Source organism: Apodemus sylvaticus, chromosome 3 (assembly GCF_947179515.1).
Source record: "Apodemus sylvaticus chromosome 3, mApoSyl1.1, whole genome shotgun sequence".
Classification (NCBI taxonomy): domain Eukaryota; kingdom Metazoa; phylum Chordata; class Mammalia; order Rodentia; family Muridae; genus Apodemus; species Apodemus sylvaticus.
Window position 1 is genome coordinate 108,268,461 of NC_067474.1, and position 19,371 is coordinate 108,287,831.

Sequence of the window (19,371 nt, forward strand, 5' to 3'; positions counted from 1 at the left end):
AAGGAATTCTTCAGCCTTTGGAAAGTGGCAATATAGACCTCTAGTTCTGTCCACTAACTTCAGATTTTACCAGAATCTTATTTCATTATAACAGGAGGAAGTAGGAAGGAGCTACCTCCTAAAAGTTTCATTGGGTAGAAAGCAACAGGGATGCACATTCGTGAACCATTAAAGATGCATGCCAGGGTGAGCTTTCCAGTGACTCAGCTGCCTTTTAGTCACCCATGTTCCCACAAACAACCTCAACAAACTCATTGTTTTACCAGCTTAGACTTGAACAGGATACCTTGGCTGGTTCCTGATATTACTCTCTCTAACAGAGGTGAATAGACAAGTGCAACTTCCCAGTAACATAACCGCATCTATCCATGCTCTGAGTCAAAGTTCCCCATAAATTAAGTACCAAAACAATATTACTTTAACAAAAGTTTCACATGCCTCCATACATGACAGTAATTGTTTCCATTTAAAAAATTAATGTACCTTTTAAATCTTAAGTGGGATGGCCTTTGAATATATGGACCTCCAAGCTATACCTTACTGAGCATTCAACTTACCTGAATCATTGACTGATATTATTTGATATTAAAGATGTTTTAAGTGGTAATTTATTCTGAATAGTGTTGGTCTATTAAAGTAAGCATAAGATAATTCTTAATTTGTATGTTTCATGTCAAATATCAGATCTTTGAATAAATCCTGTGCAGATAGAATACATAAATCTCTCCCCTCACTCATCACATGGCATACTTAACATGATTCTCATCGCTAAAAGCCTCTGTAGACCAGAAATACATAATTTAGCAATCACATTAAGTGTTTTTTATATTTTGGTACTTGCATCATAAAAGCACTAAAAACATGATGGCAAATGCCTAATAGTAAATGCGTCTAATCAGTAGTCTTACTATACTCAAAAGATAAGCAGGCTGAGAAAGAAATTAGGGAAATGATATCCTTCACAATAGCCACAAACAGTATAAAGTACCTTGGGGTGACTCTCACCAAACACATGAAAGATCTGTATGACAAGAACTTCAAGACTCTGAAGAAGGAAATGGAAGAAGACCTCAAAAAAATGGAAAAATCTCCCATGCTCATGGATCGGCAGGATTAATATAGTTAAAATGGCCATTTTGCCAAAAGCAATATACAGATTCAATACAATACCCATCAAAATCCCAACTCAGTTCTTCATAGAGTTAGAAAGAGCAATTCTCAAATTCATCTGAAATAACAAAAAACCCAGGATAGCTAAAACTATTCTCAATAACAAATGAAATTCTGGGGGAATCAGTATCCCTGACCTCAAGCAATACTACAGAGCAATAGTGTTAAAAACTGCATGGTATTGGTACAGTGACAGGCAGGCAGATTGAAGATCCAGAAATGACCCCACACATCTATGGCCACTTGATCCTCAAGAAAGGGGCTGAAAATATCCAATGGAAAAAAGATAGCTTTTTCTACAAATGGTGCTCGTTCAGCCTGAGGTCAGCATGCAGAAGAATGTGAATTGATCCATCCTTATCTCTTTGTACTAAGCTCAACTCCAAATGGATCAAGGACCTCCACATAAAGCCAGACACTCTGAAGCTAATAGAAAAGAAACTGGGGAAGACCCTTGAAGACATCTGTACAGGGGGAAAGTTCTTGAACAGAACACCAATAGCGTATGCTCTAAGATCAAGAATTGACAAATGGGACCTCATTAAATTACAAAGTTTCTGTAAGGCAAAGGACACCATTAAAAGGACAAATTGGCAACCAACAAATTGGGAAAAGATCTTCACCAACCCTACATCAGATAGAGGGCTAATATCCAATATATACAAAGAACTCAAGAAGTTAGACCCAAAAAACCAAATAACCCTATTAAAAGATGGGGTACAGAGCTAAACAAAGAATTTTCACCTGAAGAACTTCGGATGGCTGAGAAGCATCTTAAAAAGTACTCAACTTCATTAATCATTAGGGAAATGCAAATCAAAACAACCCTGAGATTTCACCTAACACCAGTCAGAATGGGTAAGATTAAAAATTCAGGAGACAGCAGGTGTTGGCAAGGATGTGGAGAAAGAGGAACGCTCCTCCACTGCTGGTGGCGTTGCAAACTGGTACAACCACTCTGGAAATCAGTCTGGTGGTTCCTCAGAAAACTGGGCATGTCATTTCCAGAGGACCCTGCTATACCACTCCTGGGCGTATACCCAGAGGATTCCCCAGCATGTAATAAGGACACATGCTCCACTATGTTCATAGCAGCCCTATTTGTAGTAGCCAGAAGCTGGAAAGAACCCAGGTGTCCTTCAACGGAGGAATGGATACAAAAAAATGTGGTATATCTACACAATGGAGTACTATTCAGCCATTAGAAACAATGAATTCATGAAATTCTTAAACAAATGGATGGAGCTGGAGAACATCATACTAAGTGAGGTAACCCAGACTCAAAAGATGAATCATGGTATGCACTCACTAATAAGTGGATATTAACCTAGAAAACTGGAATACCCAAAACATAATCCACACATCAAATGAGGTACAAGAAGAACGGAGGAGTGGCCCCTGGTTCTGGAAAGACTCAGTGTAGCAGTATAGGGCAAAACCAGAACAGGGAAGTGAGAAGGAATGGGTGGGAAGGGGCCTTATGTGACTTTTGGGGAGTGGGGGGGGGGCCTGAAAGGGGAAATCATTTGAAATGTAAATAAAAAATATATCAAATAAAAAAATAATACATGCTTCTTCAGTTTATTAATAGAAATACCTACCCCTGTATAAACACCAGCCTGCTCCCACCTCAATCTAAGGTGCTCAAACAGAAGTTAGAAAATAGATAATAGCTAAGAGTTGAGAATCTTGTATGCTTGTCCCCAAACAAAGATGTCCATGACTATTTAATTAATGTGAAATGTCAGAAAAGAAAAGGAACTATCATTCACAAATTTGAACTTGTGCTTGAAGCTTACGGAGATGGCAACCCCATGCTCTAGTAGCTCGTACTCCTTTTAAGCAGACAGATGTGCTGTTCCAGGGCAGGTGTGGGGCTAGGAGAGTTGCCAGAAAGTAAGCAGAGGGAAGAAACATCTGTACAAGGCTCCATATTTTCAGAAAACAAATCAAACTACCCTCACTTTGAAAGGAGAGAGGAAATATACAAGTTAGAAATATAGGGCAATTTCATACCTTACGTAAGATGATAAGTGTCTTGAATGTGATAGGTATGTATTTTGTAATTTTATTTCAAATAGTGTGGCACATACACCCATATAGAGCGTTTTCAAATAATAAACTGAGAGAATCTGAGTCTATATAAAAGTTAAACCTCTCCATCCTGAGTGAGATAACTCAGACAAAAAGGACATGCATGGTACGTACTCACTAATAAGTGGCTATTAAACACACACACACACACACAAAAAGTGGTGAGCTACAACCCAGAGAACTCAAAAGGTGAAAAAGCAGAAGGGCCCAAGTGGCATGCCTTAGTCCCACTTGGGAGGGAGAAGAATGCAACCACAAGGGGGGGGGGAGATCTGGGAGGGAAAGGGAATGAGGGGGGTGGAGAGGGGAACATGATCAGTTATGGAGTTGGGGGGAAGGACTAAAATCCCTAAGGGAAAGCAGAAAGAATGGAAGCATGCAGCCTCTGGAGGTAGGAGGCTGGGGGGACCTTCCAGAATATACCAGAGACATTGGAGGTGAGAGACTCTCAGGACTCAAAGAAAGGGACCTTAGATGAAATGCCCTACATTGAGGAGAGGGAACTTCTAGAGTCCACCTCCAGCCAAAAGAAATGTCATCAAGTGAGGGATGGGGTTGCCTCAAAACTCTGAACCATAATTGTTCCTATCTGAAAGAATTACAGGGATGAAATGAGGAGCCTGAGGAAAAGACAAAGTAAGGCCCTTAGAATGTCTCCAAGTCAAACAGAAAAGGAACATCCTGCACCTAAAATAAGGCTTAAAGCTAAAACTAACAGCTAAAAGAAGTACTAGTGTATGAGTACCACATCACACATACTTGGTCTTCTGAAAAATATAACTAAATTTTTCTATCTGATTCTACTTCACCCACAATTCCATATAAGTTTTTATTGCTTAGTTTAAGTGAAGGTTAGCACTTTTGTTATTAAGAACATTTTTCAAGAGTTTATAATAATGTTGAAATTTCTTTTCTCTCTTTCTTATTTGATATTGCCAGAAAACTCAATTATATGTTTGAAAACTCAAGGAGGCTCATTTTAACTGTTTTTATATTTCTCTTTTACTACTTCTTATTACCACCCAAACAAACTTTTCTTTTAGCAGCACAAACACTAGGATCTAAGTATCAACATGAATTATCAGGTATATTTTATCTTCAATATATAATCTAAATTCTCTCTGCTTCAAAAAATGTTGGAGGCAAAAAACGAAAAGGACTAAATGATTGAGCCCTAAAATTATATTTTTAAATCTTTCTTAAATAAAACTTCTTTATTTCTGTCCTCATTTTCTTTTGTTGCAGGAAGATTGAACCAAATGTTGTGGTACAAAAAAAATGACTATAAAACATATAAGCAAGAATGACACCATCTAGGAGAGAGCCAGAAAGGTGCGATGATAATATTTTTGACATTGGGGGATATAAAAGTATAATTTATATAGATGCATCTTAATGTAGGTTGTATATCTCTACCAGAACTTTTGCTTCAAAATAGGGAAATATCCCAAAGTATTTCTAGTGACAAGCATATTTGTTTAATTTAACAAAGGAATTCTTTAACAGGCTAATATTAATATAAATGAATATTGATAATATAGAAATAAAGAACAGCTCAGTTTGCCCTCTCTACTGTTACAATGGAAATGTATCCTTTCCATGTGTTTGAACAATGACTTATGTGACATGAAGTTATTGTAGGAAGTTGCACTTCCATACATTAGATTGTTCAGCATGTGAAATGAAGGTGTGATCCCAGAAGATATTAGATTTCTTGAAATTATGTATCATATATAATTCCTGAGTGTGAAGTACAATGAACAATACACATTTTATTATGCTAAATTTACTCTTTCTTTAACATGAAGTTTTCATATGTAGAGGTTTTGAAAATGTACACTATGAGGCTAACTTCAAAAAACATATTGCTGTAACTGGTTGAGTTAGGATCATTGATTTTGAGGTTTGAAATACCAGTTATTAAGATAATAATATGCATCACCTTAGAATTTGGACATAAAAGCAAGCACTTGAAGTAGATTTATAACATGTCATCTCAATGTCAACAAATTCAGATTATTTTTTACTCATGATTAACAATATCTAAGTAAAAGTTCAAATCTAATCTAGGAAATTACTATATTAGGGAAAATGGTATAATCTACTTTTGTATATCCACATATATATCCATATATCCAAATATATATCCATATATATATATATATATATATATATATATATATATAGCCACTCCATGGCAATATATATATTGGCACTATTAGGGAGTGGCACTATTAGAAGGTTTAGCCATGTTGAAGTAGGTGTGTCCTTATTGGAGTAGGTGTGCCACTGTGGGTTTGGGCATTAAGACCCTCATCCACACTGCCTGGAAGTCAGTCTTCCACTAGCAACCTTCAGACAAATAACTCTCAGCTCCACTGGTACCATGCCTGCCTGGATGCTGCCATGTTCTTGCCTTGATGATAATAGACTGAACCTCTAAACCTGTAAGCCAGCCCCAATTAATCATTGTCCTTATAAGAGTTGCCTTGGTCATGGTGTCTGTTTACAGCAGTAAAACCCTAACTAATACATAAGTTGGTACCAGGAGTGGAGTATCGCTGTGCTAGGCCTGACCATGCTTTTGGTTGGGAGAATGTAGATTTGGGGACTTTGAATTTGGAAAGCAGTGGAATACTTTAAAGGGGTTTTAATGGGATATCCTAGGAGGAATGTGGAAGACTTTGCTACTGAGAGTGATTTGAATTTTGTGGACCTGGCCCAAAAGATTTCAGAGGAGAATTTCAATATGTGGCCTAGAGACTGTTATTGTTATATTTTGGTGAAGAATGTGGCTACTTTTTGCCATGTTTGAAGAGTCTGCCTAAAGCTAAGGTGAAGAGACTCAGATTAACTGCATCAACAAAGGAAGTCTCAGAAATGCCCATCATACACTGGTTTCTCTGGTTAGGTCTTATGAAGATCATTTTTAAAAAGTGTAGCAAACTGACAAAGGAAAGTATAAAATATATAGTTCAAGTATTAAAGGGGGACCAGGAAGTGAAATGGAGCCTAATCCTGTGTTCTAGGAGATAACAGATTAAGGGAGTGGGATTTAGGAGCAGGATTCTTCCCAGCTAAATTAAGATCCAGGTATAGTGGTACACACCTTTAATCCTAGGAGATAAAGCCAAGCAGATCTCTGACTTCAAGGCCAGCCTGAAGCAGAGCAAGTTCTAGGTGAAGAAAAGTTTAAATACAGGTATGGTGGTACACAACTTTAATCCCATGAGACAGGCATGCAGATCTCTGAGTTCAAAGTTAGTCTACAGAGGAAGTTCCAGGACAATTAAGATTAGGCAGTGAAGGAGCTGGAAAACAGAAAGCTGGTGATAATGTAACATAATAAGTGGGGCAAGTTCCAGCCCCAGGAAGCAGCAGAGCTCAGCAGCTTTGGTCATTGGCTCTAGCTTTATAGTCAGGAGAAGATGACTACTAGACAATTGATGCTGGTTAGCTAAAGATAAAAAATTAGTGGTGGTTAGGAAGAGACTAGCATTATTGAAGTGAAATCTTCTGGGAAGTTCTTCCTGAGAGCTCAAAGAAGCTGTGTTCCAGAGATAACTAAGGTTGTGTACCTCATGCTGCAGCTGTATAAAAGTGTAAAAGTGACCCAGGTAGTACTGGTTTTGAAGGCATGAAGGGGTCATGAAGAACATCTGAGACTTGGCACTGTGAGAGGCCATGGAAGACCACTGGTAAAGGTGCAGGCTCAATAGCAGTTGATGCCCAGGATTGAAGGGAACATGCAAAGGATTTGAGACTTGGCACCATGAAAAGAGCCTATGAGAGGCTGTTGGTAAAACATAGTTGCAGCAGAAGACCCCAGCGTATTGCAGATGCAAGTACCATGAGATAATCACTAAGAACTTCAGTGGTGGTGAAATGGATCAACAATATCTCAGAGTGCTACAGAGGGCAGAGCTGGAAAAGTGACACCAGCCCTTTGGAGGAGCCCAGAAGATCATGTGTGGATCCTAGGCATTGAAAGAAGAAACTGTAACATTGAAGTCACCTTGGATACCCCAAGGTGTTTAAGATGCCAGAGCAGTGGGTTATCTGCTAAGGAAAGCTGCTGGTAAGGAGTGGAGCTAGCCCAGTAGAAAGATGTTTGCTGCAGAAAACAAAGATGAAAAAGGAGTTGGAGATCTGAATTACACTTTGACATTAGATATGGAGATGCAGAGTTTGCAGTTTTCCCAGTTGGTTTCCTGTCTTGCTTTGAGGATTACAGTTAAGTAATTGAATGAATCTCAAAGGAGACTTTTAACTTTGGACTTTTAACATTGTCGAGACTGCTATAGACTATGGGGAATTTTGAAGTTGGACTAAATATATTTTCATTATGCTATGTTTAGCCTATGGGGGCTAGGGAGGGAATGTAATGGTTTGTTTATGCTTGGCGTAGGGAGTGGCACTATTAGAAGGTGTGACCCTGTTGGAAGGTGTGTCATTGTGTGTGGGGGGCTTTAAGACCCTCATCCTACCTTCAGATGAAGATGTAGAATTCTCAGCTCCACCTGCACCATGCTTGCCTAGATGCTGCCATGCCCCTGCCTTGATGAAAATGGATCGAACCTCTGAACCTGTAAGCCAGCCCCTATTAAATGTTGTCCTTATAAGAGTCACCTTGGTCATGGTGTCTCTTCACAGCAGTTAAACCCTAGCTTATACATGTAGGATGTCAATTTTAAATTTTACTTATTAAAGCACTTATTTCTTTATACTACTTTCAGAGTTAAACACAGAAGACAGACAACACTATCACTTTCTTTCCCTGTTACAGAAATTCCCATTTGATCTGATCATGCCAGAGAAAAAATAAAAATAAACCATAGTCTAAAATGCAAGCATCAGAGCAAGAGTTTACATTTATTAGCCAACTAAAGATCTCTTACCTATATTTCTTTTGCACACAGCTACAAAAGCTAAGGGAGTCAAACCCACTATGAAATTCAAAGACTAATTTAAATCATGTTCTGAAACAACAGAGTCTCTTTGTATCTGTCATTTAAAACTTAGCAGTGCTAACATATTTTGTTTCAAGTATATGTCTAATAGAATTTTTGTAGTGAAAACATACAGGAAGCGATCTCTCCAGCTTGCTCAATGAATGTTGGCAACATTATTTCTGGAGTGAAATAAAGCTTTTTGTTTATAATGGCAAGCCTGTCTTAATAAGTTATACATGCTTGAAAAGCTGTTCATGATTTTTAAAATCCAGTAACAAACTGAGAAAGTGAAAAAGGCAGGCTCAGAGCCAACTCAGAATTTGTCAGAGATATTGATTACAATAAAATGTCATCAACCCACATACAAGGGTGAGTTTTGAGGGAAAATCACTAGTTTAATCTTCAATCAATAACTGGAAAATTAGTATCAAACCCAGTAAAGCAAAGATTAAATGTGGCTATTTATTTCTCCTGTGGCTCTTGTCATGTAACCATTAAGTACATTCACCTCTAAGGTTGGTTTTTTTTTTTTTTTACATATTTACTATGTTATTTAGTAATAATAATGGTACAGAGTAAATGTTTCTAATAAGAATTACATCATGTGCATACAATTGTTTCAATGTTCATACCAAAATAAGCACAACTTCTGTTTCAAAATTAGCACAAAAATATAAAATACCATAATTATTTTAATTGGGAAACCTATCTAATAACTTTTAGTGAGTTTTGTTTATAATTCTGTTGATAGACAGCTATAGCAACCACTGTACCACCAACATATAATTATGCAGGCAAACTTAAAGTTTGAAGTTTCAGTTATATTCAACCCAGATATATTCAATGAGTTAATTGAGAATAGCTTGCCATGCTGGGAGTCCAAAGAAGATAAGTGTCAAAAGATTACCTCATCTATAAATCTTCCTTCTGTTATTTATTTCATAAAATGAGACTGTAGAGATTAAACACCATTTAACTTTTGGGCAATTTATAAGTAAAACATGTAAAGGATGCCTTTGGGCCTGTTCTTTATTAATGTCAGGAGTATAAAACCTGTTCCATAATTGAATTCAACATTTGATGAAATGTTTTTAATGACTTGGTTTGCTTCTTTCCTTTCATTGTCCTGTGCCTGACTTGGCTGCTTTTCTAACTACAGTAGTAAATGTGTGAAATCTTCCAAATAACTCACAGGTAACTCAATGTAGAAACTGTTCACGTTTCTCTCACTTATTTTGTTTTCTTATTACATTTCAGAGGATTTGTTTAATTTCTGCTAAACTTAAAAATTGTTTTAAATAATAAAATACATAATAAATAAATAAATACCACAAATCTTCCTAGCCAAAATCTTACATAAGTTCTTAAAAAAGAAACATTACTCATATTTTTTTTTAGTCATGGATATTCTTTGTGCTGGAAAATTAGCAGTGTTACTTGATACCCAGGCTTTCATGTCTAAGGACGTTCTTTAAGAGCACTCATTCTAATATTTAATTTGGTGACAATATGGTTGCATGCTTCGCATTCATTTTGAAAGCATTGTATTTATGTATATATGTATGTATGTATACATATTGCTATACATTGTATATAATTTTAGGCAAATACAATATAATAATGATTTTTGGTATTAATTGACATCCCTTCCCGCAACCCACACCATTTCTGTTTTTCCATTAGTATTAACCTCTCTCCTTGCTCCCCTCTCTGTATTTCCATACCTTCAATGTAAAGGTTCTATTAACAGGGCTTCATTAGCCTGGATTTAAGGATATCGGTTAACAAGTGGGACCTCATACAATTCAGTCACTTTGATGAAGCAAGGAAAACAATTGAGTGAAGAGGAAGCCCACCAAATGAGATAAAATGTTTCCCACATATACATCTGACAGAGGAATAATATCCAAAATATATAGAAAAATCACACAGATAAGGTCAAGAAAACAAATGAGAAAACTAAAAATGGTCCAGGCACCTAAAGACTCTGAATTATCTCTTAGAATAAGAAATAGAAAAACTTAAAAATGGCTAAGAAAAATGTCAAATAACATTTACCATCCTAGAAATTAGGGAAATTTAAATTAAAATGACTTGAGGTCTTATCTTACCACAGTCAGAATGGCCATGATCAACAAAACATCTAACAATAACTGCTAGAGAGGCTGTAAGGAAAGAAGAGCCCTCATTCACTGTTGGAGAGAATACCGAGGATGCAAACTGGTGCATTACTGTGGTATAAGTATACAGAATTCTCAAATAACTAAACACAAATCTACAAAATAATATAGCTGCACTATTCCTTGCCTTATACCCAAAGGATTCAACATCATACTTCACAAATACTAGCTCAGCAATTTTCATAGTCACCATATTCACAATAGCCAGAAAATGATCTATAGCAGATGAATGGGTAATGAAAATGTGTTCCATATACACAAGAGAATATTATTCATCTGTAAAAGTCATTATTGTTGGAAATGCAAATTGCTGCAGCCACTCCAGAAATCAGTACAGAGAAACCTCAAAAAATCCTTAAAATAAATCTACCACATGACCCAGCTAAACCAATCACATCTTGGCTTATTCCCCAAAGACTCAGCATCATACTGTGCTGATATTGCTCAGCAACACTCATTCAATACTGCTCTATTCAAAATATCCAAAAAGGAGAATAACATAAATACATTGCAAAAGAGGAATGGATAATAAAACTGTGGTGCATATCCACATTGGAATCCTATTCAGCTAAAACAAAAAAAAATGAATCATGAACTATGGAGGTCAATTGATGGACTTATGAAAGATCCTATTGAGAAAGTGAACCAAGACCTAGAAAGAAAAATGGCTCATATTTTCTCCTACTTACTGTTTCTCCAAATCCACAAGTGTGAGTATGTGACAAGGAGTGTCTTGGGTTTCTATTGCTATGAAGAGATACCATGAACACAGCAACTATTATAAAAGAAAACATTTAATTGGGGCTGGCTTACAGTTCAGTCTCTTATCATTATGGCAAAAATACATGGGCTTGCACAAGTAACATGTTATTGGAGATGTAGCATAGAGAACTACATTCATATCCTCGGGCAGCATGTAGAGAGAATAACACTGTGCCTAACTTGGACATTTGAAACCACAAAGCCCACCCTAAGTGACACACATTCTTCAACAAGACCACACCTTCAATAATGTCAATTCCTATTGAGCCTATGAAGGCCATTTTCATTAAAACCACCGCATTACATTCCCTGACCCCATTAGGCATGTAGCCATATCATAACGCAAAACTACATTCAGTCCAAATTCAAAGGTCGCTATAGTCTATCAAAGTCTCAACAATGGTCAAAATTTCAAAGTTTAAAGTATCTTTGGAGACCTGTGGCAATGTTTTAACTGCAATCTCCTGTAAGGAAAATGAAAACACAGATCACACACTTATAACACACAATTGTAATAGACATACATTGCTATAGTAAAAGGGAGGAAAAGGTGCACACGACTGAAAACCAGGTGTTTAATGTCCAAACTCTTCATTTTCATGTTTGATGTCAAAGCAATCTTCAGCATTCTCCATCTCCTTCTACTTTGTTGAGTGCAACATATTTATTTCTCTTGGACAGATTCCACTGCATGTTGACATCTTTCCTCAGCAGAAATCCCACAGCTTGAGCATCTCTAACATTTTGGGTTCCCTAAGGCAATCCAGTCTTCCTCTTCACAGCTTAATATAATATCCTCTATAGGCTTCCACACCCCTGACACATACTTGGTGTCAGCAGCTTTCCTTAGTTATGGAGGAAGATTTCATAACCCCCTTTTTTTGATCCTTCTCTAAAGCAAGAACCACTTGGATGAAGCTATTTTGTTCTGATGCTTCTTGGGCTGGACTATGGCCCCCTCATTCAATTCCATCTTCACCAACTTTCTGGGTTTGATGGTCTCTTTCACTGCCCAAACATAGTTGTTCTAGAACTCACTCTGCAGAACAGACTGGTCTGGAAGTCAGAGATTGGCCAGCCTCTGCCTTCTGAGTGCTGAGATTAAAAGTGTTCACCACCATGCCCAATGTAAAGCTTTCCTTCAACTCCTTCTCATGAGTTGGCAGTTTAGCTGCATAGAGTCTTGCCTGAGGTCACCAACCTCTTTATTACACCTAGCATCTGACTTTTCTTTAATCTATTTTCACTTCCTAGTGCCCCCTTTCTCCTCAAATTACATTTTGTATTTTCCCTTACTCAGTTTGCTCCATTTTATTATAAATCTGCATAAGCATGGCCACTAATAATCAAGCAGCATGGTCAATACTAAGTCTCGAAATCTCTTCTTCCAAAACTGTTAATCCTTAACTCTTTAACTGAACCTCAGGTAGATGGCTTGGACAAGGATAGAAAGTAGCCACATCCTTCACCAAAAATCACAAGAACAATCTAGGCCACGTATTAATATCCTTCTCCTCTGAAGTTTCTTGAGCTCAGCCCCTCAGTTCAAATCAACATCAGTACCACTGTCTTTCATTCTCCTACTAGTTGGGCCCATAATGGTCTACTTAAAGTGTCCAATTGCTTTTCTAGTCTAAAGTCCCAAAGTGTTCCAAATTCCTCTAGACAAAACATGGTCAGGTCTATCACAGAAGTACTTGAATCTTTGGTACCAACTTTAGTCTTAATTAGGGTTTATATTTCTGTGAAGAAATATCATGACAATAGTAACTCTTTTTTCTTAAGACAATAGTAACTCTTAAAATGAAAGCATTTAGTTAGGACTGTCTTACAATGAATAGATTCAGTCCATTATCATCATGGCAGGAAGAATAACAGCACTCAGGCACACAGGGTACCAGAGACATAGCTTAGAGTTCTATATCTGGATCCTCAGGTAGCAAGAAGTGTGACACACTTCCTCCAACAAGACCACACTTTCTCATAAGGCCACTCACTTTGAGCCTATGGGGGCAATTTTAATTCAAACCCCCTCAACCAAATAAGCAATTTTCACATATTCGTTCCTCATTTTAAAAGAAATATTCTTTAGCAAGAACAGATTTACTTTGTTTTTTTAATATTTTTATTTTCTATATTCTTTGTTTATATTTCAAATGATTTCCCCTTTCCCGGATCCCCCCTCCCCATATGTCCCATAAACCTTCTTCTCTCCATCCATTCTCCAATCACCTCCCTCCTTTTTTCCCCCAAAATTGCCCTATTAAAGTTTTAATTTAATTAATATAATAATTGATTTAGTGTTTACTTTAAAGTGAAATGGAATTATGAAGTGAATCAAAATAATCAAAGGAAACTTTTTCTACTATGATTGGTATTTGTTACTCAGGAAATGTTATATCACTTCATTTTGCACTAATAAATTCAATAGTTAAAGCTGGCACTAAAATAGTTGTTAACAAACAGCCTATATTTCTATCAATTACAGCAAAACAGTAGCCAACATCAAACTAAATGGAGAAAAACTTGAAGCAATTCCACTAAAATCAGAAACCAGACAAGGCTACCCACTCTCTCCCTATCTATTCAATATAGTACTTGAAGTTCTAGCTAGAGCAATTAGACAACAAAAGGAGGTCAAATGAATACAAATTGGAAAGGAACAAGTCAAAATATTACTATTTGCAGATGATATGATCACATATTTAAGAGACCCCAAAAATTCCACCAGAGAACTCCTAAAGCTGATAAACAACTTCCGAAAAGTGGCTGGATATAAAATTAACTCAAACCAATCAGTAGCCTTCCTTTACTCAAAGGATAAACAAGCAAGTTTAGAAAGAAATTAGGGAAATGACACCCTTCACAATAGTTACTAATAATATTACATACCTTGGAGTGACTCTAACCAAGCAAGTGAAAGAGCTATATGACAAGCTGGTACAACCACTCTGTAAATCAGTTTGGCAGTTCCTCAGAAAATTAGACATAGCACTATCTGAGAACCCTGCTATACTACTCCTGGTCATATACCCAGAAGATGCCCCAATATAATAAGGACACATGCTCCACTATGTTCATAGAAGCCTTATTTATAATAGCCAGAAGCTGGAAAGAACCCAGATGTCCTTCAACAGAGGAATGTATACTGAAAACATGGTATATTTACACAATGGAGTACTTCTCAGCTATTAAAAACAATGAATTCATGAAATCCTTAGGCAAATGGATGGAACTAGAAAGTATCATCCTGAGTGAGGTGACCCAATCACAAAAGAACGCACAGGGCATGCATTCACTGATAAGTAGATATTAGCCCAAAAGCTCAGAATAAACAAGATACAACTCATAGACCACAGAAAGTTCAAGAAGAAGGAAGACCAAAATGTGGGTTCTCAGTTTTTCTGAGAAAGGGAACAAAATACTCATGGGAGTAATTATGGAGATAAAGTGTGGGGCAGAGACTGAAGGAAAGGTCACTCAGAGACTCTCCTACCTGGGGATTCATCCTATAAACAATCACCAAACCTGAAACTATTATGGATGACAAGAAGTACTTGCTGAAAGGAACCTGTTATGGCTGTCTCCTGAGGGGCCTGCCAGAGTCTTACAGATACAGAGGCAGATGCTATCAGTAAACAGAGCATGGGGTCCCCAGTGGAGGAGTTGGAGGGAGGACTGGAAGAGCTGAAGAGGTTTACAGCCCCCTAAGAAGAACTAAGATGTTGGCCAACCAGAACCCCAAGGGCTCCCAGGGACTAAGCCATCAACCAAGGGATACACATGGTGCCAGGCATAATTGTGGCAGAGGAATGCCTTTTCAGGCATGGGGTTGGGAAGGAGAGGTCCTTGGTCCTATGAAGGCTCGAGAGTTGCCCCAGTGTAGGAGAAATCGAGGCAGTTAGGTGGGAGTGGGTTGGGCAGAGGGGCATCTTCTTGGAGGCAGGATGGGTTGGAGAATTTCTGGGAGGGGGGAACCTAGGAACCGGTAAAACATTTGAAATGTAAATGAAGAATATATTAAATAAAAAATAAAAATAAATACAAATTTCTCTTCTCAAAGTCTATGGAGATAGCAACTAATACCATGTCAAATTTCTTTGTATGACCCTTGCTGTTAAATTATGTTTCATTTTTTGCTTCAGATTTAAAATATCAGTCACATCTTTATTGCATTTGTTTGCCCGTGTGTGTGTAAATGCACATGTGTTTACATGCCAGTACATGTGTGTGAAGGTCATAGGAAGTTGGAGGAGTTAGTTCCCACTTTGTACAATGTGAGTCTTCGGGATTAAATTGAAGTCATCAGATTTGGTGGCAGTGGTCTTCACCCGCAGAGTCATCTTTTATGTCCATTAACAATTATATTTTGTCAAAGGAACATTCTCAAGTTATCTGTTACTGCACAGAACATATTAAATCTGAATACATAACTTAGAAAGGACTACAATGACAAAACACTATTAATCATTTTATATATACAATATTAGAAAATTAAATTGAGTCATCTCTAAATTACTTTTATGGCATATCTGTAATGAGCTTCATTATATCAACTATTTTAATTCCCAATAGATGACAGCCTAAACTTTTATTCTGGCCTCCAGTCAGGTGAGCAGTCATTTTTGATACACACATAAACTAGTTGTTTTCTTTAAGTAAGGAAATTAGAATTGAATATGATATTGTAGTCTTATATCAATTCATACATGAAAAGTTAAGGGTTACAATAAAATGAATATTAGTGGTGTGTTTCTCAGCAGTTGCTACTGTTCTTTTTAATAGACAATGGTTTTGTTCTAAATGTTAATTAATTATAGTTCTAATTATCAGTACGCACAAGAATAAATGCCTTATGAGCATTGGTAATAGTCATAATAACAATATTGTAGCGACGGGGATAAGCAAACTCCCAAGTGCCACAAAGCCAGTAAGTAGCAAAACAGGGCTTTCAAAGCTTGTGCTATTTTACTGTGTTGCTGGGCCTCAGTTAGATAGCCAAGTAATCTCAGGGAAAATACTATGAAAGCAAGGACAATTCACCTGGCACATTTCTCATAATGCAGGCAGAGTTCGAGTCACAAAGCTGAATAAGGCATTATTTATTTTAAAGTACTGTGGATTGTTTCTACGACGTAACCAATGTTACCAGAATTTGAATGGGATGAACCAGTTTAATAAGAAACAATGAAAGCCTAGAGTTTGTGTTGCTTTTAGCAAATATAGATGTGCTATAGTTTTCAACTTAAACTGTTAAATTTTCCCTGTAGTTGCCTGATGTTTTATGGCTAGGATTTAATTTAATTGTAAGGATGTAATCTAACAAATGGTAACATTTTCATATTAAACACTAGACAGAGGTTTGTATAAAATACAATAATTTAAAATGTATCAGTATAGTAGAAAATAATAAACATGTAGGATCCAATAGCTAGTTAATGTCACATTGAAATTTATATGCCACCATAATACAATGAGGTAATAAGTATAGAGATTATTCTCTTCAAAGTGTTGAAACATCACAGGAAGAAGAACTAATGCTAGTCCCAACCTCTGGGATAGTACATTTTTGTCTTAGTATATTTGGCCAAAAATGTAAAAGTGAAAAGCTTAAAATTAAAGGTGAGCTGGGTGGTGGTGGCCCACGCCTTAAATCACAGTACTTGGGAGGCTGAGGTGGGCAGATTTCTGAATTCGAGGCCAGCCTGGCCTATAGAGTGAGTTCCAGTACATCCAGGGCTACACAGAGAAACTCTGTCTCGAAAAAACAAAAAATAAATAAAATAAAATAAAATAAAATAAAATAAAATAAAATAAAATAAAATAAAATAAAATAAAATAAAATAAAATAAATAAAATAAATAAAATAAAATACAATAAAATAAAATAAAATAAAATAAAATAAAATAAAATAAAGTGGGTTCTACGAATTGAACTGGGATCCTAGTGCCTGCAAAGCGGGCATTTAAAAAAAAAATTAAAGGTGACCTAATTTTGTTTCATTGGGAAATATAGAGAAAGCATCTTGTGCATTTCATAAGTTGAACCATTAGAAGATTTATCACTACAACTCCATGTACTTCTCACTCCAGAACAATAGTCCTTCAATTTTAAGGATTGGTTTTTCATATCAGTACTCACTTCAAATTACTGAATTTAGGGGTAACCAGTCTAATCCCTAATTTCATTAGATCACAATCACTTTAAATCAAAGTGACCTTTGAATTACTTCAAGAAATATGGTTTCTTTGCCTATAGTATTGAGTTTTCACAACACTATCTGGCAGTAGTTTGACAGAAATATTTATCTGTGAAAGCCTGGGTTTAATGTAAGAGTCAGCTAAAGTCTGTCTTCTATCTTTTACCTTTTTTGTTTTGTTTTTTTCTACTTTTATTTTGGCATATGCTAGCCACATGGTTATCTTTTTTATTTTCAAACTATTTTATTTATTTAATAATTTATTTGTTTACTAATAAACATATTAGTAAACAAAATATTTATTAAATAAAAATTTATTGTGTAATATGCCTTTTTTTACTCATACCCACTCATGTCATCTCCCATCCATTTATACTCTTTCACATGTTTAATGTACATATTCATTTTTTAATATTTAAAATTAAAATAAAATTATATCACTTTCTTCCATCCCTTTTCCCACCTCAAACTTCTTCAAGATACCACCCCTCCAATCTGCCTTATATTCTTTACTTCAATTAGTTTGATAGCTTGTTTTTCTTTAATTATTATTGTTAAATATATATATATATATATATATATATATATATATATATATATATATATATATATATATATATATGCATTTATAGATAAATTGATAGGTGAATAAAATCCAGTGAGTACATTTTGTTGTTTATGTGTCTATAGTTTTAGGGTTGATCACTTTGTATTGGACAAATATTAAGGGGCTCATTCCTGGGAGAGGCTAATTTTCCCTCTCCTGTAAGTCAGTGGTTTTCTATTGTTCTTTGCCAAGGGGTATGATAAAGTGATAATTCTCCCTTTCTGCTTCAGCATGTCTTGTGTTGTTGCCATTGTCCTGGTGTTGTTGATGGAGCCATTTCCAAAAGAGACTGTTTTATACCTTACCTCTTTGTCTACAAAGCATTTCTCTCAAATGCTGATACTGGACTTCCGAAATAGATACATCCACCCGTCTAGAGCTTCTGTGGTTGTGCCCATTTAAGGCAACTCATTCAGCATGTGTTCCTCACTATCCATCCCAGTGTTCTGGGTTCCCGAACAGGCAGGCACACACACGCACATGCACACACACGCACACACGCATGCACGTGCACGCACGCATACACACACACACACACAGTCTTTATATTGTATGTGCCTTAAACAGCTCAATGGCTGAGCCACTTCCTAACCTCCACATGGCTGATCCATTCCCCACCCCACTCCCATATTCCTGAGTTATTACTGAGAAATCTTATATTCCATCTTTGTTACCGTAGACCCAGGGCAGTGGGGGGGCTCTTGACGCCATTTCCCCCCCCCTTCCTACACTGAAGCCATGCCCTCTGTGAGTTTTTCCTTCTTTCTCCAATCATCTCAGACATGCTAGATCTCTTCTTTCTGTTCCTTCCTAGGGTCCCTTGCCCAGGAATCCTCAAATTCCCACCAGTGTCTCCCTGCCCAGCCATTGGCCAGAAGCAACTTGCTTTAGCAATCAAAACTAACTGGGGGCAGATTCCCTCAGTCTTATATGAAGAACACTACAAACAGGTTTTTTGGGAACCTAATTAACATGAGAATACAAGCAGCTACCCATGATCTTTGAGTTGTGTCTATGGTTTTCAGTAATGGTCTTCATTTACTGTCAAGAGAAATTTCTTTTGAGGGTGGTAGCTAAACTTATTATCTCTATCATTTTCACTAACAAATCAGTTTCTTGGAAACATAGACATAGTCATGGTCATAGCCCACTACAGCACTTTTTATATAATAAACACCTATTAAGCATTTACTAGCAAACTGCTAAGACAACACTCTGTTAGTACACTCATTTGCTGGTAACTGCTTTTAAAATGCCTACTAAGCATTTTTCACACTAAGTGACATTCAGTGTTTCAGCCAGCTCCTGATTTGTTTTCCATCACATTCAAGGAATTGAATTTTAAGATATATTTTTAAAAAGTTAAGCTATTCAGTAACAGAAAACATTTATACTAAGTATAAACAT